We start from the raw sequence: 25195 nt of genomic DNA, 5'->3' as shown, positions 1-25195 counted from the left end.
ATTCATTTGTCTTCATTAAAATAAACAACATATTGGCATCTCTTGCTGAAAAATTATTACCACATTGAACACATCTATCAGAAGAAAAAGGAGCCATAATCAACAGATTTTCTCTACACTGTCATCCAGATGAAAATAAAACTACACCTGAACACAGCAACTTAAAGGTGTAAATATGGAAATTGATATCTGAGCAAAATCAATTAATTACACATTGTATTGAACATTTTGCCTTAGCTGTATTTTTGCATTTTCTAAATCTACATATGCCACAGTGCTTTTGAATTTACCTCATATTGGCTTTCTTTAGAACATTGATTAAATGTTACCACTTGGAATATGTTATCATTTATAGGACAGTCTCGATACAGTCAAACATGTTTATTGAGGAGTGCTTATGTCGAATCCCAGCTCTGCCACTTGTCAGCTGTGTAACTGTGGGCAAGTCACTTAACTTCTCTGGGCCTCAGTTACCTCATCTGTAAAATGGGGATTAAGACTGTGAGCCCCATGTGGGGCAACCTGATTCCCCTATGTCTACCCCAGCGCTTAGAACAGTGCTCTGCACATAGTAAGCGCTTAACATATACCAACATTATTATTATTATTATTATGTGTGCAGAGCACTATACTAATCACTTGGTAGAGTACAATATAACAGAGCTGGTAGACATTTGTTCCCTGCCCACAAGGAGCTTACAGGCTAGAGAGAATATGATCAAAATTGATTGCCTATCTTCCCTTCTAAACTTTTCCATCATTGATGACAAACCACCATTCCCTCCATTCCAGGGTTTGAAAACTTGGTGTCACTTTGACTCCTCTATAGTTTTCTCCAGTCTGCAGCTGGTCTCTGAACACCCCCTTGTTTTTCCTCTTCGATAGGTCAAAGATTTGCCCCTTCCTTTCCACTTTCATAGCTACTGTTGTTTTCAATACTCCTCACCTCCCAGTTGGATTACTATTGGATAATTCTACCTTTGCACTCTTTACTCGATCATGCATACAGCTGCTTATATCATCTTCTTAAAAAAAAAATTGGAACCCAGCATTCCTTTCTGAAAAAACACCAGCGGCTACTCCTACTCCTCCCACCTATTGCCATCCCTAAGCTCACTGTGGGAAGGGAATGTCTGTTATTTTGTTGTATTGTCCTCTCCCAAGGGCGTAGTACAGTGCTCTGCACACAGTAAGTGCTCAATAAATATGATTGATTGATTATTACTCCCATTTCCTTCCTCTATCCCTTAATTGTCTGTCCTGTGGCTCATGTGCCCTACTACATCATACATTAAACACAACAAGGAACAACCTTTTTGTGTGCCCAGTGTGGATGGAACTGTGGATCCCACATTGGCCTTTTAAGCTACGTAACATAATTGAACTTCACCATCAGTATTATCTTATTCAAATATAAAGGCACATCTATAGCTATCTCTATATCTATACCTATATCTATATCATTTACATTTATATTTCCCATTTCCCCTAAAACCATCACTTTGAGTAGAAGTGGCCATGAAAAGATGATTTACATTGGGCTTGTCAGTGACAGCTAGAGAAAGTTGTCTTGCTAAAGGACCAAAGGACCCATGTAAGCTCTTTGAGGCCAGGGACCATGTTTTATGCCTAGTATAGCATTCTGCCCATAGGTGCTAATAATGCAACTGGTTTTGATGATAAATTGATAAATATGTTTCAGAAGCAGTTGCAATAGCATACATATATAATGTATATGTGGTATATATATATATATACACACACATATTTTCAAAATGCTAGTTAAATGCTGAATGATAGCATAATATAGTTCCTTTACAGACCATATCACAAGGGCCAAAGAATGTTCCTATTATTGTCAAAGTACATGAAGCAAAATGGTAGCCTGATCATCACTTGATATAGTTTACACTGTCAGTAAAATGCAATCAGTATTTTGCAAAGCAGCATCCAAACTATCCGGTGAACTCCAAGAGAATAAAGACTCAGAAAGTAGTTTCATGACATAATTAATATAGTCCTATTTGAACAAGCAACCCAATATGCCACTACCAACATGAACAGTTAATTGAATGTATATAGAGATGTCAAAGTTGTTATTGAAATGTTGATCCTGTGAGCAGATATCACCAGGAATGGTTCTGCATCATCTGTGCATTTCGATTTGTGCCCTTTGGGCATTTGGTATTCACCCCACCTTCAGCTCCACAGCACTTATGTACATATCCTTAACTTATTTATTTGTATTAATATCTGTCTCCACTTCTAGAGAATGCGGGAATGTGTCTACCAACTCTGTTGTATTCTATTCTCCCAAACACTTCATACAGTGCTCTGCACACACTAAGTGCTCAGTAAATACCAAGCAGTAAATACCAACCAAACAGACACATTCCCTGTCCAAAATGAGCTTAGATGAAATCAACCCAGCTCGAACAGACAAAATGACATGAAATTGCTAGAAATTGTTGTGGACCCTCAGCAACTCCCAGTGACCAAATAAGCACAGCAGCAAATTGACTGATGGGTTCTCAGTGCTGAGAATCACATGCATATTAGAAGGTCATAGGTTCTAATTCTGACCCCATCACTTGTGTGCTGTGTGACCTTAGGCAAGTCCCTTCACTTTTCTGTGCCTCAGCTCATCTTTAAAATGGGAATTAAGACTGTGAGCCCAATGTGGGACAGGGACTGTGTCCAACTTGATTTGCTTGTATTCCCCCCAGCCCCCACCCCCCAGCGCAACAGTGCCTGGCACATAGTCAGTGCATAACAAATACCACAATTATTATTTTGTGCTGAATTTCTAAAGTAAACAAATAAAACCTCAGGCAATACAATGGCTGGCATGTGCTCAAAGTTATTGCATCTAGGCATCCAGAGAATATAGAGCACCCTCAATCTAACTTCTCTACATCCCTGGCCACCCTCACCAATTGCCTAATATTATACCTGGAGAAGCAGCATGGCATAGTGGATAAAATATGGGCTTGGGAGTCAGAAGGTCATCAGAAGGTCATGGGTCTAATCCCAGCTTCACCACTTAATAATGTTGGTATTTGTTAAGCGCTTACTGTGTGCAGAGCACTGTTCTAAGCGCTGGGGTAGATCCAGGGTAATCAGGTTGTCCACGTGAGGCTCACAGTTAATCCCCATTTTACAGATGAGGTAACTGAGGCACAGAGAAGTTAAGTGACTTGCCCACAGTCACACAGCTGACAAGTGGCAGAGCCGGGAGTCGAAACCATGACCTCTGACTCTGAAGCCCAGGCTCTTTCCACTGAGCCACGCTGCTTCTGTGACAAGCACACTTGTCTGCTCTGTGACCTTGAGCAAGTCACTTCACTTCACTGGGCCTCAGTTACCTCATCTGTAAAATGGGGATTGAGACTGTGTGCCCCATGTGGAATAGGACTGTGTCCAACCCGATTTCCTTGTATCCACTTTAGCGCTTAGTACAGTGCCTGGCAAATGGTAAATACAAATACCCAAGTTATCATCATTATTATTACTACAAGTGCTGTATCCACCCAGGCGTTTTAAACTCATACAGATTTGGAAAAAGCAGCATTGCCTAGTGGATAGAGCACAGGCCTGGGAGGCAGAAGGACTTGGGTTCTAATCCCAGATCTTCCACTACTCTGTTGGGTGACCTTGGACAAGTCACTTAACTTCTCTATGCCTCAGTTACTTGTGAAAGAGCAATTAAGACTGTGAGGCCTATGTGGAATCGGGACTGTGTCCAGCCCAATTACCTTATGTCTACCCCAGCACTTAGTACAGTGCCTGGTACATAGTGAGCATTTAACAAATACCATAATTATCATTGTTATTATTGTCTAGCAATGTCAACTAAACAGGGGAGTCTGAAGACCCTAGCTCTCATATTGCACTGTGATTGTATTGGTAGGTTGTCCTCGCAAGTGCCACCCCCTCCACCTGCGCCTCGGACCCCATTCCCTCTCACCTTATTAAAACCATCGATCCTGCCCTCCTCCCTTCCTTAACTTCTATTTTTAACCACTCAATCTCCAATTGCTCCTTCCCCGCTGCCTTCAAACATGCCCACGTCTCCCCCATCCTAAAAAAAAACACTCTTGACCCCACTTCCCCCTCCAGTTATCGCCCTATCTCCCTACTACCCTTCCTTTCCAAAATCCTAGAACGAGTCGTCTACAATCGATGCTTAGAATTCCTTAACTCCCATTCTCTCCTAGACCCCCTCCAATCTGGCTTCCATCCCCTCCACTCTACCGAGACTGCTCTCTCTAAGGTCACCCGTGACCTCCTTCTTGCCAAATCCAATGGCTCCTACTCCATTCTGATCCTCCTTGACCTCTCTGCTGCCTTTGACACTGTCGACCATCCCCTCCTCCTCCATACCTTATCTTACCTTGGCTTCACGGACTCTGTCCTCTCCTGGTTCTCCTCTTATCTCTCTGGCCGGTTATTCTCGGTCTCCTTCGCTGGCGCCTCCTCCCCCTCCCATCCTTTAACTGTTGGAGTTCCTCAAGGGTCAGTTCTTGGCCCTCTTCTGTTCTCCATTTTCACTCACTCCCTCGGTGAACTCATTCTCACTCACGGCTTTGACTACCATCTCTACGCAGATGACACGCAGATCTACATCTCCGCCCCGTCCTCTCCCCCTCCCTTCAGTCTCGCATCTCCTCCTGCCTCCAGGACGTCTCCACCTGGATGTCGGCCCGCCACCTAAAACTCAACATGAGCAAGACTGAGCTCCTCATCTTCCCTCCCAAACCCGGTCCTCTCCCAGACTTCTCTATCACCATGGATGGCATGACCATCCTTCCCGTCTCTCAGGCCCATAATCTCGGTGTCATCCTTGACTCGTCTCTCTCGTTCACCCCACACATCCTATCCGTTACCGAGACCTGCCGGTTTCACCTCTACAATATCCCCAAGATCCGCCCTTTCCTCTCCACCCAAACGGCTACCTTACTGCTACAGGCTCTCGTTATATCCCGGCTAGACTACTGTGTCAGCCTTCTCTCTGACCTCCCTTCCTCCTCTCTCGCCCCGCTCCAGTCTATTCTTCACTCTGCTGCCCGGCTCATCTTCCTGCAGAAACGATCTGGGCATGTCACTCCCCTTCTTAAACAACTCCAGTGGTTGCCTATCAACCTCCGCTCCAAACAAAAACTCCTCATTCTAGGCTTCAAGGCTCTACATCACCTTGCCCCTTCCTACCTCTGCTCCTTTCTCTCTTTCTATCACCCACCCCGCACGCTCCACTCCTCTGCCGCCCACCTCCTCACCATCCCTCGGTCTCGCCTATCCCGCCGTCGACCCCTGGGCCACGTCCTCCCGCGGTCCTGGAACGCCCTCCCTCCTCACCTCCTCACCTCCGCCAAACTGATTCTCTTCCCCTCTTCAAAACCCTACTTAAAACTCACCTCCTCCAAGAGGCCTTCCCAGACTGAGGTCCTCTTCTCCCTCTACTCCCTCTGCCACCCCCCCTTTACCTCTCCGCAGCTAAACCCTCTTTTTCCCCTTTTCCCTCTGCTCCTCCACCTCTCCTTTCCCATCCCCACAGCACTGTACTCGTCCGCTCAACTCTATATATTTCCATTACCCTATTTATTTTGTTAATGAATTGTACATCGCCTCGATTCTATTTAGTTGCCATTGTTTTTACGAGATGTTCTTCCCCTTGAGTCTATTTATTGCCATTGTTCTTGTCTGTCCGTCTCCCCCGATTAGACTGTAAACCCGTCAAACGGCAGGGACTGTCTCTATCTGTTGCCGACTTGTTCATCCCAAGCACTTAGTACAGTGCTCTGCACATAGTAAGCGCTCAATAAATACTATTGAATGAATGAATAGTAAGGTCACACTAACCTGGGTTAATAATAATAATAATAATGTTGGTATTTGTTAAGCCCTTACTATGTGCCGAGCACTGTTCTAAGCACTGGGGTAGACACAGGGGAATCAGGTTGTCCCACATGGGGCTCACAGTCTTAATCCCCATTTTACAGATGAGGTAACTGAGGCACCGAGAACTTAAGTGACTTGCCCAAAGTCACACAGCTGACAAGTGGCAGAGCCGGGGTTCGAACCCATGACCTCTGACTCCAAAGCCCATGCTCTTTCCAGTGAGCCACGCTGCTTCCCTGGTTGCTTCACTAGGTTGCCATGTCAGTGTTTTGGGGGACTTTTCTGGTTTCCTCCATACTATATGTCTCTGTCCTGAGTTATGTTGGGTCTTTCAGTTAGAATTATCTCTCAGCAGCCTTCAGAAGAGGTACAATCATATAAAATTCATATTTACATGATCATTCAGACATGAAAAAAATTTGATAATGCAAACATTATCAACATTAACATTAACATTATCTGATTTTTGAAAGTATTTTTTCCCAGGAATACAGTTATCTTGTAGTGATTAGAGATTGTCTTTGAGTACCTCTTAAATAATTCATAAAATATGAGGATGAGACAATAGGCCAAATTATCTGTGCACCAGAAAAAAAGGCTTGTAAGATTTGTCAGAGAAACTTCCAACCCAAGTCATTGGGAACAAAAAATCTCATTTTTTGAAGCAATTAAAATATAGGTATTTCAATCAATCATATGCAGAGCCTGAACTAAATGTTTGAGAGAGTCCTCTAGACTGTAAGCTTGTTGTGGGATGGGAATGTATCTGTTATGATGTTGTGTTGTACTCTCCCATGCACTTGGTACAGTGCTCTGCACATAGTAAGTACTCAATAAATATGATTGATTTATTTGATTACAGTACAACAGAGTTGGTAAACAGGATTCCTGCAGTTAAGGAGCTTTCTAGTACTTGTGATATTGTTAGGGAATAATGAAAATGCTTAAAATCTTAAGACAAGTCTTTCCATAGTATGATGTTAACCATCCTCAAGATTGCAAGCTTCCTGTGGGCAGGGACCGTATCTACCAACTCTGTTGCATTGTACTCCCTGTGTCTACCCCAGCGCTTAGAACAGTGCTCTGCACATAGTAAGCGCTTAACAAATACCAACATTATTATTATTATTACTCTCCCAAGTGTTTAATACAGTGCTCACAGTACGCACTCAATAAATACCATTGATGATGAATGAAAAATGATGAATAAATACCATTGACTGATGGACTGATTAATAAAGTGTGTGTGTATGTGTTGTGTATGTATATGGCGGGGGGGGGGCATGTATGTGTGTTTATGATGGTGGCATTCCAGACAGGTAGACAGACCCAGCAGGAGTCCTGAAAAATAGCCGGATCATTTAAGCAGACAAAGCCCTCACCCACTGCTGAGGTAACAGCCTGCTGGGTCATGGCACTGTGGCACAGTAGCGGATTCAATTCTGAAGTGACTTCAGCCATATATGGATCTTGCATGAAAAATATCAGTGCATTAAACTTCACAATGTGCCAAACTTTCACCCATCTATGTTCTCATTATATTTGGTGCCCTAGTGGTAACATGACTGGCAGGGATGCCAGTGGTGCTGCACAGATTACTATTGGTATTATCAATTCTTTAGCGCCCTATCTTGGTCATAAATTTTCAGGGCTGATACTCACTTGTTGTTCCCGATGGTGTCTGTTGAAATTAATGGACAAGCCTCAATTCTGTTTCTTTCAGTGTGTTACAGTATGCACGTAGAAGCCACAGTGTGTCAAACCACCAGAGGTGAATGTGAAGGTTAGCCCTGGTTGCTTTGCAATTCTTAAAGCTGCCTTTTCAGTAAACTCATTTCTCTTCTGCTGTAGCAATGAGTTTCTCCTCAAAAGAACTAATCACATATCTGGCTCCAAGAAGACTGATTTAGGACCACAGGTTCCCTAGTGCTAGTAGAAACACATTTTAAGGTTGGACTTCAATACATCTTTTCATCTTTTCCTTTGGCCATTTCTGAAGTGTGCTCCGGTACTAATATCTCCATAAGACAGTGTCTTGGAAATCCTGTTGTCAGTCATATGTACCATAGACCAGTACCATCATAGCTGATCGTCATTAGCAATGGTTTGGTATCGGGCTTGGGTCAGAGCCTGACTTCAGTCTTTTTCAGATTGTCAGCCCAAAGCATTTAGTAGCTCAGTGAACAAATGTATATCACCAAGATTGCTGGTCATTTAGTGCACAATCATCCCCGAACAGTACCATGCAGGTGAGAGTCTTTTCCACCTCTGTCTTCACATGAAGTTGTGGCAAACTTAAGAGTTCACCATCTAGGCAATATTACACTTGCGCCCCATTAGATTGTACTCTCCTGAGTGCTTAATACACTGCTTTACACACAGTAAGTGCTCAATACATTTGATTGAATGAATGAATGAATATTCCACACCTTTGAACATGTAGTAAGCAATCCCACAGACATTTTGGTGAAAAGCACTGGGGAGAGAAATCAGCTTTGCTTGACACCATTTCTGGCAGTGGAATATGTTGAGAAATAGCTGTGATCTAGAATTTTGTCATTCCAACATCAAAGAACCTTGTAAAGTTTACAGATATTTTTCCAGAGAGCTCAACTTGCAAAGAACAATCCACAGACCATTGTGACTTACTGAGTCAAATACCTTGTTAACACTTTGAAGGACATATAGAGGTCCAGGTGCTGCTCTCCACATTCATCTTTGAGCTATCTAATGGCAAATATCATGTAGATTGTACCATAACTGGACTGAAAGCCACATAGGCTTCCAGGAAGTATTTTTTTCTGCAAGCTGATTAAATGGATTGAATATGCAGGTTGAAAGAGAGAGTTAAGTCAAAGATAATGCCAACCTTAAGAGGTTGTGAGATAGGGAGGAGAGTATTACTTTCTGTAGTGATGGGAAAGATGGAGACGACAGGGTTTAGGTGGGAAGATAAGGTTTCCCACATACATCATCTTTGTAAGAATATGCATCCAAGGTCTTTGGAATTTGTGATGCTTAAGTGGTGTGAATGGGTTGAAGTGGCAGCTGGGGAGATTAGAGATTAACCAGGGAAGGCCTCTTAGGGGAGGAAAGTGGATAGACCTCTCTTTATATCCCTGATTAAAATGGTGAAATGGGGTATAGAGGGAGACAGGTAATCACACAGCAAGATGATTATAAATATTTGCTTTAAATCCTAGATTGTTTCCAGCTTTGTCATTCAAGAGCTCAAAAGTCAACTGGGGTGCTAAAATGTTTTATTTTATTGTTGAAGAAAGAAAAGTGATTCTTACGAGAATCATGAAAAAGAAGCAGGAAGGTTGATATACAGTTTAATGATATTTTTGCAAAAGGATATAATAGTTTCTTTGGTATATCTTATTTTCTGTATTTTATAGCACTTGAAATGAATCAAATTGTGCATGACCCCAGACTTCTGAATATTAAGTTTAATTACTTAATTATAGTTAAATGTTTTCATGGCTATAGTTTTTGTTTGAAATTAGCTGCCATTTGCCCTAGCCAAATTGTTGCTATCATCAAAGGGTACCATAAATGTTAAGCAAAATTATATGTTTTGGTATGTGGCTAATATGCTGAGAGTCAACAAAGATATAGAAAGCTAAAATCATGAGCCAAGTCTGCATGGGGTAAAACAAACATTTTTGAAAAATTACAGAATTCATATGATTTTAATGTCAGCAACAACAAAAGGCTCCTTTTTCAGTTGAACAAAAGGTGTAAATGCTGCTATTTCAAGGGACTGCTAGAAACTGCTGATGCGGGACCACACAGATAGCTTTTTGGCCAGGAGACTGAATTCACAAGCTAGCCTTTGATAGCCCTGGAAGCTGTCTAAGGTTTCTATAGGGCAGGGGAATGGAAGACTACAACTGAGTGTTAGACCTTTTCAAGGGCCAAAATTCTTGTGCCCAGACCCAAATGACCCAATTCCAATCTGGTCTGAGTCCAGGACAAACTAAATGGGTACTGTATAATAATTCAAACTCCAGCCATCCAGACATCATACTCTTTTTAAAAGTTTGTCAAGGCAGGCCTGAGTTTTCAAAGTAAGCAGAGCTCTCTTAGCCACATGACTTCTGGGGGGCAGGGTGGAGAGACTGAAGTTCATTATGGGTCATGGGGTTCTTTGTAAAACGAGGTATGAGGGAACCACTCTCTACCTCATAATCAGAGCCAAGAAGGACTATCATGTCTCAGAAACCACAAAGACACTGTTACCTTGAGGACCAAATTTGATTCTAAGTGATTCTGGAATTTTATGTTCTGGAACTTTGAAGGCTGTCTGAGGCTAGCCCAAACCTGACATTTTCCTTGTTAGCCTGCCCCACCTAGTCTGAGGATTCATCAGACTCAGGGCCCTGAGCCCATGCAGAACTCTGCTAGCTCCTGGAATAGTCCAAAAGTCTGTCAATTGGGAAAATGATTAAAGGACTTTATTTTGCATTATTTTGTCCTTGAAATCTTCTGATTGGTCATTGTGGACATTTAGACTAATATTAGTCTCTTATTCATTATTAGGAGTCAAATTGGCCTAGTGGATAAAGCACTGGCCTGGGAGTCAGAAGGTCCTAGGTTCTAATGTTGGCTTTGCCACTTGTCTGCTATTTAACCTTGAGCAAGTCACTTCACTTCTCAGTTGCCTCATCATCTGTAAAATGGGGATAAAGACCATGAGCTCCATGTAGAACGTGGACTGTGTCCAACCTGATTAGCTGTATCTACCCCAGCACTTAATACAGTGCCTGGTGCATAGTATGTGTTTGACAAATATCATATGAAAAAATTACATTGGATCCTTGGTACTGAAAAAGCAACTTATATTTGTAATAAGATATTCCACCATCCCAAATCTATACTGTTTATAGTGATTCATATCAAGTTGTTTACAAAAATGTTCAATGCAGTAGTCACATTTTTAGCAGGTACCTTCATCTGGAATTTTCAGCTCTTTTATCCATCTAGTTAAGAGTTTCCTTTTTTTAGGAAAACCCAGTCTTTCTTTGAGTATTTCAGTCTCAACTTTGTCAGTGCCTGGATTGATCATTGGTAAAAAGGAATTGGACATACATTTTGATGAATTAACCATCATCTATACATGACTGGAATTCCTGCTGCACATCTTAAAAAAGATTAATCAACTCTGTTCAGGAGCAACGTGCTACTGGAGAATCATCTTTTGCAGATCAAAACTGAAGCACGCTGGCAGAACCAAGTGAAGAGAATATGTTTGCAATCGCCTGCCCCACACGGGTGCCTACTTAAACAAGTTTGTGTGCATTTGCAGGAACTTGTGAGTCTCCTATTGAAAATGAACGGGAGACTGGTGAGTTCCCGGGAACACCCACAAATTTTCCTGCTCATTCCTGTGGCTTTTCAATGGACAACCTGACCTGCTTGGCGATAATCCCTGTTCTTATCTCCACAATTTAATGAAAACTGAAGGTCATCCTGGAAAATAAACATCTGTCCAGATTCCCAACAGTTCACCTAATGATGAGGTGATATTTTCATCTTTCTGTGGACCCAAACTTTTTCTGGGATAGCTCTTCCACTTCAGAATGCTTTCATGTGCCTCTTAGAGATTCAGTCTTGAGGATAAAGTATATAGATGTGATTTGAAAATATATTTACAAAAGTGTTTGTATTTTTGAAGGATCAGTCATCCAGTGAAATCACTGTTAATGGTGATTGAGGAGGATAGTGGGTGGCTGGTGCTGGTCAGTTTACAGTCTGAAATTTAAATGGTGAAATGTATAATTTCTTATTTCCTTTTTATCTTTAACTCATTTTTACATAATAATTGTGTTTAATAAGCACTTCCTATATGCTAAGCCCTGGGATAGATGCAGTGTCATCCTTGTCCCCCACGGGGCTCACAGTCTATCTTATCCCCATTTTACAGATAAAACTGAGGCCCAGAAAATTTCACCCACCTGACTCACCCAAGTCAGGCAACAGGCCAGTAGTGGCACAACTGGGACTAGAACCTAGATCTCCTGACCTCCAGTCCTGTGATTTTTTTTCCATGGGTCCTTGCTGTCTCATTAACAGATGATTTTCTTAAATTTTCCTGAACATTTTTTTAACCAACTTCAGTATCAGTTATTGATTTCATATTTCTCCTCTATAAGCTGTTTTTCTATTACTTTCTTATTCTATTTTTCATTCTCTTTTCTCTCTTTGCTGTCATTAAATTATCTGTTTTGCCTTCCTTTTCACTTGAGCATTTAGCTTATCATTTTAAAAAATCATTTTCCTTATTTTTTTGAAGGCATTTGTCATTATAAAATGTTCTTGAGCAGTCCTTCATGAAGGATTACAGATCCCATGTTTACAGTGAGTGAACTGCATGTCAATTAATGATAAAAAAAACCCAACCCTAAAGTGCTTGCAATCAATAAGATTGACAAATTGGCATCAGGATTCCTGAAACAGGTTAGAAGATGGAGATACCAAATCAGAATGCACCCATCCTTAGTGACTTCTAGTGGATATATGTATCATTAGGCACTTAGCATCAGACTTGCCACATATGGAACTCTCTACTGCAGAATTCCTTGGAAAAATGCCAGTTCCTGCTCTGTAAATACAAAGCCATTGGAGAGATTTGGGGAGAGGAGTGATGAGATCCAATAAGCATTTACACAGGATGATATGTGCAGCTGAAAACAAGCTGTAAGGGAAGATGCTGGAAGCAGGTAGAACAGCAATAAGACTGGTAGAGTAGTTCAGCTGGGAGGTGATTAGGACATGTGCCAGAGTTGTGGCCATACATTACCATGCAGATGAGGGGCTAGATCTTTGAAATGTGCCAGAGAAATAATAGCAAGGGAGCTGGTGGGCATTCAAGTGAAGATGTCACCAAAATAAGAGGAAATATAAGCCTGTAGTGAAAGTGAAAGCTCAGGGTTAGACATCCATATTTGGATTTAATTCACATAGTGGCAATGCTTGTTCAAGTGGATGTGCTTCAATCGGTTATAAAATAAAAAAGGACAAATAAATCAATCAGTGGTAATTATTGAGCATTTACTGTATGCAGAGCACTGTATTTAGCACTTGTGAGAGTATGATACTTTAGATTTGCCAGACATGATCCCTGCCCTTCAGGAGCTTATGCTCTAGTAAAGGATGCGGAGTGAGTCTGAAGGGACATCAATAGTTAATGGCAGAGAAGAGGAATAGGAGTCATCAGTATACATTGACTAACTTCACGTTAATTCCCGATCTATGAAATGGAGATTCAATATCTGTTCTCCTTCCCACTTAGGGCTGTGAGTCCCATGTAGAACAGGATATGACCTGTTTATTTTGTATCTACCCCAATGCTTAGCACGGTGCTTAGCATATAGTACGTGCTTCACAAATACCGCAATTATTATTATATTGTTATTTCTTTATTCATTTGATTCCTGAGTCTGTTTTCTTTCTTACATTTTAACTTCTGTTTCCAACTGGTGGAAACAGAATACTGGACTGGTTGAACCTTTGATCTAATTCAGTAATGGCATTTCATCTGTTCCCATCTCTTTTTAATAGTTGCAACCTCACTGGCTTTACCACTGCATTACTCCTTTTCACGTGCTGTGCTTCAGTTCTCTTCAGTTGGAGTTTACTTCATGAAAAATGGAGATTTGGTTTTAGCCAAATTGAATAATTATTTTACTCTCTTTTGAATATCATTCACATATTCTGGAACAAATATGGGCCCTATAAGTTGCAAACCTTAATTAAGATTGCAGTTCTCATCGTCCTTGGCAACTTGTCCCCCATTTATATAACTTACACTATTTTAGGAACTAGAAACTCAATATTTCTTCTTAATAGGCATCAAACAACTTTTCATGTTCTTTCATTTTCTACTTCAGAGAAGAAAGCACATTTTAGACCTTGCACAAAACCTTCCTATCTGAATTCTAAGAATGGACCTATCTTGAAGTCTATATTAAACAGCTTTAGATCCTTAAGCCCTCACCTTTGCTCCCAGCCAAGACTCTTACAGTGATAAAGTTGCTTAAGGAATCAAAGCCTGCTTATTTCTTTTTCTGATATAAGCAGCTCTCTTCAGTAGATGCTGTTTTAATATTTTTCTTCTACCTTGACTTCTATCATCAGTACACTGTTAAAATAGGCAGCGCATGTTGTGGAAGAGTAATGGAATGTGGGCAGGAAATAGCCTTGCATCTTTTCTACTGAGTTCCCTTTCCTCCTAGTCAACTGGCCTGGCCTCAGCCTCCCCACAGCAAGTCATGGGGTAAGGAGTGACAAGCATAGAGGGGTCTGGGTTGGTAGAGGCAGCAGCAGCAGCAGCAGCAGCAGCTGTGGGGTTCACTGTATTGGAACTACACACACACAGTTTAAAAAAGTACCAAACAGGGGATATTGAGGGGAGAACAGGGAGAAAAAGGGCATGAGCTAGGAGTGGGAAGTGTCCAACAAAGCTTAGGGATTAATGAGGTCCAGCCTAGAAAGGATGGGGTTGGGCTTCTCAGGCAAATTGCTAAATTTGAGTTTGAGCAGAAACCATTGTAATCCTGACAGGTAGAGTATGACATCAAAACGGTGTCAAGCTTCAGAGCAAATTAAATGTCTGTAGAGTAATTTTAAAGCCTAACATATTACATGGCTGTGGGGCATAAGGCAGGTTATTACTAATTCCCGAAATGCTGACATTGTACAGAAAACTGTATTGGGCACTTTGGTATATACAAAAAAATATGAAATGTAGACAGCCTCTGCCCACAGAGAACATACTACTCTCCCCACCTTCGAAACCTAATTGAAGGCACATCTACTCCAGGAGGCCCTCCCTGCCTCCCCTCCGCCAGTTTCCTCTTCTCCCACTCCCTTCTACGTGGGCTCTGACTTGCTCCCTTTGTTCTTCCCCCTCCCAGCCCCGCAGCACTTAGGTACATATCTGTAATTTATTTATATTAATGTCTGTCTCCTCACCTCTAGCTTGTAAGCTCATTGTGGGCAGGGAATGTGTCTGTTTATTGTTGCTCTGTACTCTCCCAAGCACTTAGTACAGTGCTCTGCACACAGTAAGTGCTTAATAAATACTATTGATTGAATGAATGAATGAACATATAGTCTTTTGGAGTGGAGGAATTTAAGAGGGAGATAAACATCAAAAAATAATATTTAAATATCAAAACTAACTCTATTCCTCCACTTCTCCATCCACAGTCCAGAAATGTCTAACTCCCCTATGTTCTAAATATTTATAGGAGCACTGCTTCACCAGGAGGTATGGGGCCAGGTGTACTGTGGTTTTCTTAATTGGGATAGAGTTCCCTTGTGGTGAAGTTTAAAGAGATTTTTGCCTCCAAATAGAACTGGACATGCTCATTTCTTATACCCACTCTTCCACTGTGAACCTGGCTGGCAGAGACAATAGAGTGTGAATTGCAATGCATAAGCCACTGACATTGTAATTAATGTCTTTGTTCAAGTTGTAACAGGACCAAAGTTTGCCAGTCATTTTCGATGGGAGGCTGTGTCACATAGAGGAGTGCAGCTGTTTGCAATCCAACTGGCAAGGACTTCCAAAGTACCTAAACATCTGAACACACCTTAGTAAAAATCTGATGGATAATTGTATCTTGAGGAATCTCCTACAGCTTTTGATCCCACCAAGAAAATTGGCAGATATGTCCACAGATCATACAGTTCAGAAGAATAAAATTGGCTGCTTGATCTTAGAACCATTTTCTTTATATAAAATAATGTTGGTATTTGTTAAGCGCTTACTATGTGCAGAGCACTGTTCTAAGCGCTGGGGTAGACACAGGGAAATCAAATAGTCCCACGTGGGGCTCACAGTCTTAATCCCCATTTTACAGATGAGGTAACTGAGGCACAGAGAAGTTAAGTGACTTGTCCATAGTCACACAGCTGACAAGTGGCAAGCCAGGATTCAAACCCATGATCTCTGACTCCAAAGCCCGGGCTCTTTCCACTGAGCCATGATATCTCAAAGCACAATTCATGTGATCTCTTTAGAAAGCCAGACTAATCTTTATATAACCTTTTAAATCTTCTCACTCTCAAGCAGCAAAATATTATTCTACAACTTATTAAAAGATGTTCTGTATATGTTCACGATGGCATTTCAAATATTAATATTTAATAGTATTTATTGAGCGCTTACTATGTGCAGAGCACTATACTAAGCGCTTGGAATGTACAAATTGGCAACAGATAGAGACAGTCCCTGCCCTTTGATGGGCTTACAGTCTAATCGGGGGAGATTAATATGCTTCTCAAATACTCCTTTTCTCCAAGCAAAGGAGATAAAAGTATATTTTTTTAAGAAACAGAGAGATGAGAAAGGGGGTGGAGTAAAGGAAAGAAAAGAGAAGAATGAGGAAGAAATCCTAAAACCATAAACTGGCTTGTCTCAAGAGACTAATCCACTAATTATCTGTATTAAGCACTTGAAAAGGTGTATTAACTTTATCAATCCACCAGGGTTCGTTCATTACTTGTTTAATGATGCTACAGAAAGTGGTCATTGGTGACCCAAAAGAATAACAGTACTGAAACCATCCAATAACTTAGATACTGAAGAGAATCAAGATCATGCAAGTATTTGCTGTCACTCTGCTATCTTTCCATTCTCCTGCTACACCCCAGGTCACACCTTACACTTCCCCTGAGATATCTACCTTAACTGTTCCCCACTCTTGAGTCTCCCATCTCTGACCCATTGCATATGACTTTCTAGCTTCAGGGAGCCTCAAATTCTCCCAAACGGATTGCTTTATCACCTTAAAATACATCTACTCAAAAAAGCATTTCCCACAACTCACCCCACCTCCCTTGTCATTTCATCCCACCAGCCATCCTTAGCACTTATGTGTATATCAATTTATATATTCATTTATCCACTTCTACTTACTTTTGTTCCTACCCATTGTTTTCTACATTCTTACTCTGCTGTATACTGTGTGTATATAATTTGTTCCTGTCTGCATCCCTCATTAGATTGTGACATCATCAAGGTTAGGATACACATATTAAGTTCTCAATAAACACTGATAATGGTGATAATAATGGTTCTTGGTTTGCTTGTTTTACTTTTGTGTTCTCTTGTACAGTGTGATAATAGGACATACAATTGGAAATTCAGGCACTTTTGTCATTTAATGTCTAGTTTGTTGAGGCCAGGGAATGTGTCTGTTATATTGTTCTCTTCCAAACGCTTAGTACAGTGCTCTTCATGCAGTAAGCAGTCAAGGAATACGATTAATTGATTAATTAATTATTAGTCATCATAATGACCAGGTAATGCACTCTACATGCCTGGATTGGCAGGGTGCAGGCAGGCAGACAGGGAAGCTTCTGACACAGAGGGGCTGAGGAAATCTCTAGAGAATGTGGGAAAAGAAGGGTAGGTAAATACTGATTATGGGGAAGAGGGGGTCCCTGAACTGGAAATGGTGGACTGGTTTAAGTAAAAATTCCCCCAGTGTCGAGAGTGATATAAGAAAGGGGGTGAGAGAAAACTGCTGCTTTAGTCAGGGTAATTTTGTAGGAGATGGGGCTGCCACATAGCCCCCACACTTGGACTTAAACCAAGTTCAATGGGTTTCCCTGCTGCTGGTACTGAGGCTGATAGCTGCCTCTTGGGAAAATTAAAATGGCAGCTGCAATAGGAGCAGGCTAATAGCAGCAGCAGGAGATGTACTTAACATGGTTTTAGCCCAGATATACTGGCTATTCAAGGGACAAGTCCCATCTAAAATGGAGGCATTGTGGGGAAAGAAGAAGGGTGGGGAAATCTTGAGTATGGGGAAAAGCAGGGAAGGAAATTGGTTGTGTATTTGGTGAAATGTGTGGGCCTGTGTGTGTGTGGAGTTAGGTATAACAAGTATATGGTACTGTTACTTAGAGCTATATTTGAATCAGGGTGTTTAGGTATGAATTGTCATTTGCATATGTATTAGTTGTATATGAAGCTGATAGGGTTTTGAGGCTGAACCCAGATTTATGGGACTGGTTAGATGGATCAGTTGAGTAGGTATGTGTGAGTCTCTACGAGTGCCTGCTAGGACAGTGGCACTAGGAGAAGCAAGGAAAAAGAAGGATTGAAGAAGATGAAGGATGGAAAATAACATAGGTAAAGAAAGAATTGTAGCGACGAAAGAATAACAGAGAAACAGATTGAACACAGGAGAGAAAGACAGTTGAAACAGGATAAAGCAGAAAATACTGAGTAATGGTAAGTGTAAGACCAAAGAGGAGACACAATGAATGGAGAAAAATAAATCTAAGAGAAGCAAAATTGGCCAGGTCAGCCTGGACAGTGCAGATGCATTTAGTTAATAGTGAATGACCATATTGACATTACCCTAATTTTACCCCCTGCCTTGGGGAATAACTGGCTGTTAAATTTGTATAGAGCTATATAATTAGATTGTAGTGTGGCATTCTATCAAAAATCTCAGATGGCTACCCATTCTTCTCTGCATTGAACAGAAACTACTGACCATTGTTTGTTGTGTGACCTCGGGCAAGTCACTTAACTTATCCATGCCTCAGTTTCCTCATCTGTAAAATGGAGATTACATACCTTACAGAATCTGTATTTTATGGTACTTGTTAAATGCTTACTTTTATTCATTCATTCATTCATTCATTCAATAGTATTTATTGAGTGCTTACTATGTGCAGAGCACTGTACTAAGCGCTTAGAATGTACAATTTGGCAACAGATAGAGACAGTCCCTGCCCATTGACTAGCTTACAGTCTAATCGGGGGAGACAGACAGACAAAAACAATAGCAATAAATAGAATCAAGGGGATGTACATCTCATTAACAAAATGAATAGGGTAATAAAAATATATACAAATGAGCGGACGAGCACAGTGCTGAGGGGAGGGGAAGGGAGAGGGGGAGGAGCAGAGGGAAAGGAGAGGAAAAGGGGGCTTAGCTGAGGGGAGGTGAAGGGGGGGCAGAGAGGGAACAGAGGGAAAAGGGGAAGCTCAGTCTGGGAAGGCCTCTTGGAGGAGGTGAGCTCTCAGTAGGGCTTTGAAGAGGGGAAGAGAGTTAGTTTGGTGGAGGTGAGGAGGGAGGGCATTCCAGGACAGCAGGAGGACGTGGGCCAGAGATCGACGGCGGGATAGGCGAGAACGGGGGACAGTGAGGAGTTGGGCGGCAGAGGAGCGGAGCCTATGGGGTGGGCAGTAGAAACAGAGAAAGGAGGAGAGGTAGGTGGGGGCAAGGTGATGGACAGCCTTGAAGCCTAGAGTGAGAAGTTTTTGTTTCGTGCGGAGGTTGATAGGCAACCACTGGAGGTTTTTAAGAAGGGTAGAGACATGCCCAGAGCGTTTCTGCAAGAAGATGAGCCGGGCAGTGGAGTGAAGAATAGACTGGAGCGGAGAGAGAGAGGAGGAAGGGAGATCAGAGAGAAGGCTGACACAATAATCCAGCTGGGATATTATGAGAGCCTGTACCAGTAAAATAGCCGTTTGGGTGGAGAGGAAGGGCGGATCTTGGCAATATTATAAAGGTGAGGCCGGCAGGTCTTGGTGACAGATTGGATGTGTGGGGCCAAGCACTGTAGTAAGCACTGGGGTAGATACAAGATAATCAGGTTGAACACAGGGCCTGTCACACATGGGGATCACAGTCTAAGTAGAATGGAGCAGCGTTTAATTTCCATTGTACAGATGAGGCATGGAGAAATTAAGTGCCTTTCCCAAGGTCACATAGCAGGCAACTGGCAGAGCTGGGAGTAGAACCCAGGTCCGCTGACTCCCAGGCCCATGCTATTGACACTAGGCCACACTGCTTGTCAACTAAACCCTTATTTCCCCTACTTGCTCTTCCTTCTGCATCACCTATATACTTGACTCTGTACCCTTTAAGCACTTCATAGTCACCCCACCCACCTTCAACCTCACAGCACTTAGATGCATATCAGTAATTTATTTTATTTCTATTAATGTCTGTCTCCCCTCTAGACTTTAAGTTCCTTGTGGGCAGAGAACATGTGGACCAACTCCCAAGTGCTTAGTACAATGCTCTGCACACAGTAAAATTTCAATAAATACCGTAGATTGATTTATTGATTTTCCCTGCCCATTATACTGTGAGCCCTACGGGAATTGTGTTTGTGGATTTATCTAGAATCTGGGGTAGATACACAACAACATTTAAAGACTTAAGCAGCACTCAACAAATACTATAATAATTATTATTCTCACTCTCCCATCCACTGGTACTCCCTTTGCCTTCACATCTGAGAATGACACTGCTCTCCGCATCTTCAAAGTCTTATCAAAATCACATATATAGCAGAGTCTTCACTGGTTAGCACAAAAAATACTGAGTTCTGCTTGAATAATGGTGGAGATTGCTCATTTCATTTCAAGTCATTTTTCCTACTGCTCAACATTTCTCCACCAATTGGGTCTCTTCTTAGGAATGGTGATTGCCTCCCTTTTGACTGATGGTGAAGTATCTGCCTATAGTGCTAAAGGGTGGGAATCTGAACATGTATCATGTGTACAGTTGTGATGAGCCCTCAGCAAGCTGCTTTACTAGTGACCGTTGGTGATCCCACGAACAACAAGGAAGATACTCGCAAAGGCACTGATGGGGTTTATCTGAGACAGGTGATTGCTGATCTGTGAGGGGAGAGCATGGAGGGAGACATGGCCTTCTCTCCCAGCTGTACCTGGTAATGGGCCTGAACCAACCAATGACTGCCATGTAGAGCCACAGCTGTGATGCCTAAGGCAGATAAAAGGTGGTCATTTTGAATCATGAGACAGAGTTGCTGAAGTAAGAAGGAAACATGTAGAGTGAGGAGGTCTGCAGAGGGAGGTATACACAGAGGAAGCAGCACTGGAGCAGCAGAAGCAGGAGTAGGAGAGGGGCATTTGAAAGCAGCAAAAGCACTTGGAAGCAGAAAGAAGTGTGGGCAGAGTGGGCTCCTTTGACCAGCCCACTGGTATTGGACCCTTGGTTGAGTGAGTGTGTGTATGTGACACTCCCTTGCCTGTTGGTAAAACTAAGTAAAAAACTTCTACAGTAGGCCTTGGTGTGGTTTGACTCTACTATGTGTCACTGAGGCACCCCTGGTCCAGCAAAGTCCTAGTTGGCACACAGTAAGCATTCAATAAATACCATTGAGTTGAAAAAAAAGTATGTGACTAAAAAAAGAGAGCTAACAAAAGAGCTCATCCCCATGTTGTCTTATAATGACAAGGCTAATAAATCAATCATATTTATTGAGCACTTACTGTGTGCAGAGCACTGAACTAAATGTTTGGGAGAGTACAAACAACAGTATAACAGACCCATTCCTTGCCCAAAGTGAGTTTACAGTCTTGAGGGCCAATAATTGACTCATTCTTATATAAGGTGACCCAACTGAATTAATGCATTACCACAGGTCCCATGGCTTATCCAAAATATGTTGGGCTGAAAATTTCACTGCCTCTTGGAGCAAGATGGGGCTTAAGGAAGATGCGCAAAGTCAATCCAGTGATAATTAGACTGGTTAACTCCAGAAATCCTACTTTTTCTCAGAAAACTCTAAACCCCTGAAGGAACCTAGATTTTGTGGTCATAATAATGTTGGTATTTGTTAAGTGCTTACTATGTGCCGAGCACTGTTCTAAGCATTGGGGTAGATACAGGGTAATCAGGTTGTCCCACGTGAGGCTCACAGTTAATCCCTATTTTACAGATGAGGTAATTGAGGCACAGAGAAGTTAAGTGACTTGCCCACAGTCACACAGCTGACAAGTGGCAGAGCTGGGATTCGAACTCATGACCTCTGACTCTCAAGCCCGTGTTCTTTCCACTGAGCCACGCTGCTTCTCCAACCTACATGCTAGTCATGACCTACAAGCTAATCTCTGAAGCAAAAGTATTATGGGAATCCAATTTCTACCAGTCCACGTTTTAGCTAAGGGCCTGTTCACATTAATGACTGATTTTAGCACATTGAATCTATAGTAACAGAGAGGTTAAGATATGTTAAGGAACAGGGGGCTCACTCTTTCTTGAAATTTTTCTGTTATTTACAAGTGAGAACTACTGAATATTTAAATAGATTACTGATGAAGTTACTAGGGGTTCTTTACATCCATGATCAATTCTCCACTTTCATTAGGTAATTATTTGAGTGTCTAAGGTAAAGTATATGGCAGTTGGAAAATTTTGTATTTTACACATTTTTAACGCAATTTGTAAAGTGCTTACTTTAGGCCAGGCACTGTTCTAAGAGCTGGAGTGGACACAAGCTAATCAGGCTGAACACAGTCCATTTCCCCTTTGGGGCTCACAGTTTTAATCCCAGTGTAACTGATGAGGTAACAGGCAGAGAGGCAGTGTGTGTGTAAAATAGATGTGTGTGCATATGTATACATAGATCTATATATACATATAGATATGTATCTATTTCTATATAGATATTTTACAAATATATAACAACTTTTCTCTCCCTCAGTTACCTCATCTGTAAAATAGGGATTGAAACTGTGAGCTCCCCATGAGACATGGGCTCTATTCTCCCCAGTTTAGACTGTGAGCCCGTTATTGGGTAGGGATTGTCTTTATCTGTTCCTGAATTGTACTGTCCAAGCGCTTAGTACAGTGCTCTGCACATAGTAAGCATTCAATGAATTAAATGAAAAATTAAATGAATTATTAAATGAAAAATTATTGGTTTATTTGTGGCCCTACCTGCAAGGGGTATTGTCTAGATGGCTTTTCAAGTTTCTTTCCAACTTTATCTTTAATTCTATGCTTATAAAGAGAAACTAGGCATGACTTTAAATTCATTGATTAAACCAATATAGTACCTCTTTGAGAAGGTAACATTTGAGAGTTTTTTGAAGGTGAGGAATGAGTGGTATGGCAGATTTAAGTGGGAGAGAGTTCCACAGAGGGAGAAAGGTGAGTTGCAAGTGAGGTACAGTTAAGACGTTAACTTGAGAGAAGCAAATAGTGTGAATGGGGATAGAGTGAAAAGGGGCAGATAAGTAAAGGAAAACAGCTGGTAAATAGCTTTGAGGTTCTTCTGGTAATTCATGTCCCTTAGACATAGAGAAAACCGAATGCTACATTTTCTTAGTAAACATCCAGTTTTGATTGAAGTTTGGCACCACTCTGTCTCAAAAGGACATTCATGCCTGACCATTGAGTGAGCCTGTAAAGAACTGTGTGTGAGCAACACCTATAAGTAAAAGCACTCTAACTCCTCAGGTCTCTCTCTTCCTCCTTCCTTTGCCGTCCTTCCCAATTTCCCCATCTGTTCTCCCCCATCCCCACCTCATCACCAGAGCCCAATCTTCATTTGGGAAATGGACCCTAGAAATATTTTAGAGCCAGATTGGACCAGCAAAGGGGGTAGGAGTATTTTAATGATTCATTCCAGGCTTTGTTTCAATAGCTTCTTTGATCTCAGAGCCACTCTTATCAAATCAATCCTTTTGTTGTCTACTGAGAGTGCCCACCATTTTAATGGTAGTTTGGTAGGCAATATTTTGTAGCAAGACATTCATTGATCAGATTGATGAAGTCAGAATACCAGAGATCTTTTTAAGAACCTTTCCAAAATTCAGCATCAATAGTAACAAGGTTTTTTAAGTAAGATTCTCAAATTTAATTAAAAGGTCACAGATTTTTACTTTTTGTTTAGCTATGATTTTGCTGACAATTATATTATTCATGCATTTGAATTGCTTAATTAAGAACACATACATCTTGGATAACACTGAAAATAAGCTCTATTTGATAATCAACATGTTACTCTATTAGCCGTCATCACCATCCATACTATTTATTAAATTCTCATTTTGTACAAAGCATTATACTAGGTACTTGAGAACATATAAGTAATTGTCAAAAGTAATTTAATAAATAACTGCACTCTGAATTATTCATTACTTTCCAATAAGCAGCTGGGCTTTTTCTTTCCAGTTTAATATTTTTGTGTCAATTTTTGTAGTAAAAATAGAGGAAAAAAATGAGAATGAGTTTATCAAACATATATTTTAATTGTATTCCTGTGCCATAGTTGTTTGATGTATGTTTTCCAGTTTTTCAACCTCAACCGCAGGACAGGCACTAATTCCCTTTTGGATCCTTGTTTCCTACTCAGTTAACCAGCATGGATTGTTTTGAGGTTAAAAAATAATTTAAAAATTAGTTTGCATTTTCTAAGTATGTATTAACCATATTCATTCCTAAATGTATTTTTCTCACCAATGCTGAAAGGTGTTGGAGAGATTTTTACAGGGTCTAATTCACTATCATATGTCCTTATGAGAGAGGAATGGCAGACAATTTTATTCCCATTTTGAATTATTCCCAATTGTTTTACCCAAAGTCAATAGAGAACCTCATCTAGAACTCTTAACCCCCAGTCCTATGCCCTGTCCACTCAGTTATTCTGTGTTCTCTGCTATATTTTGTTTGACTATGTATACTGTCATGATTCTGACTCCTAAAATTAGAATATACATGTAGAAAATCAAAGGAATAATAATAATAATTGTGGTATTTGTTAAACACTATGTACCAAGCACTGTACTAAGCGCTGGGATAGATACAAGCAAATCAGGTTGGGCACAGTCCCTGTCCCCAGGGGGCTCACAGTCTTAATCCCTATTTGACAGATGATATAACTGAGGTACAGAGAAGTGAAGTGATTTGCCCAAGGTCATACAGCAGACTAGTGGCAAAGCCGGGATTATAACCCAGGTCCTTCTGATTCCCAGGCCCATGCTCTATCCATTAGGCCATATTGTTTCTCAGGAACAAATTTAGAAAAATGTAGAAAAGACTTTTATTTAAGGTAATTTTTAGACACAAGACTATTGGATCCTATGCTGGGTGTCCAAGAGTTCCAAATTTAGAGGAATACTTAGGAGATACAAGTTCTTCACTGATACATGCATAAACATTCTGGGAAAGCAAATATAAGTCTCCATTTTATTTACATTTTATTTTCACATTCTGTGAAAAGTGTGGGGATAATTATTTAAATTGATGAAATCCAAACCTAGGGCAAAAGCTAATCCATTTTCAGTGAAATTTGATTCTTATTTCCTGCAAGGGTAAGCTTTAATTCTTAATAAGCATTCCTTAATAAGTGAAAAAAGAATCAGAACAGTGAAGTAAATTCCTTTTATAACATGCATAAGTTTAAAACTTTAAAACCCACAAATGCTTAAAAATTAATTGAGGTTGCTGAAATAGATAAAACAAAGTCTCTCTTTTTAAAAACCATTAGTTTAGCTAAC

General features: G+C 41.0%; 1 protein-coding gene and 1 non-coding gene across 4 annotated transcripts in view; both read left to right on the top strand.

Annotated features, from left to right (window-relative positions):
* Positions 1–25195, top strand: part of LINGO2 (leucine rich repeat and Ig domain containing 2) — a 900663-nt gene that overhangs the window by 254000 nt on the left and 621468 nt on the right. The window lies entirely within an intron of this gene.
* Positions 11190–11276, top strand: MIR873 (microRNA mir-873). The gene has a single exon (NR_034912.1). It is a non-coding gene; the product is annotated as a microRNA mir-873 (primary transcript).

Source organism: Ornithorhynchus anatinus, chromosome X5, assembly GCF_004115215.2.
Source record: "Ornithorhynchus anatinus isolate Pmale09 chromosome X5, mOrnAna1.pri.v4, whole genome shotgun sequence".
Classification (NCBI taxonomy): Eukaryota; Metazoa; Chordata; class Mammalia; order Monotremata; family Ornithorhynchidae; genus Ornithorhynchus; species Ornithorhynchus anatinus.
This window is presented reverse-complemented; position numbering and strand designations above follow the sequence as displayed.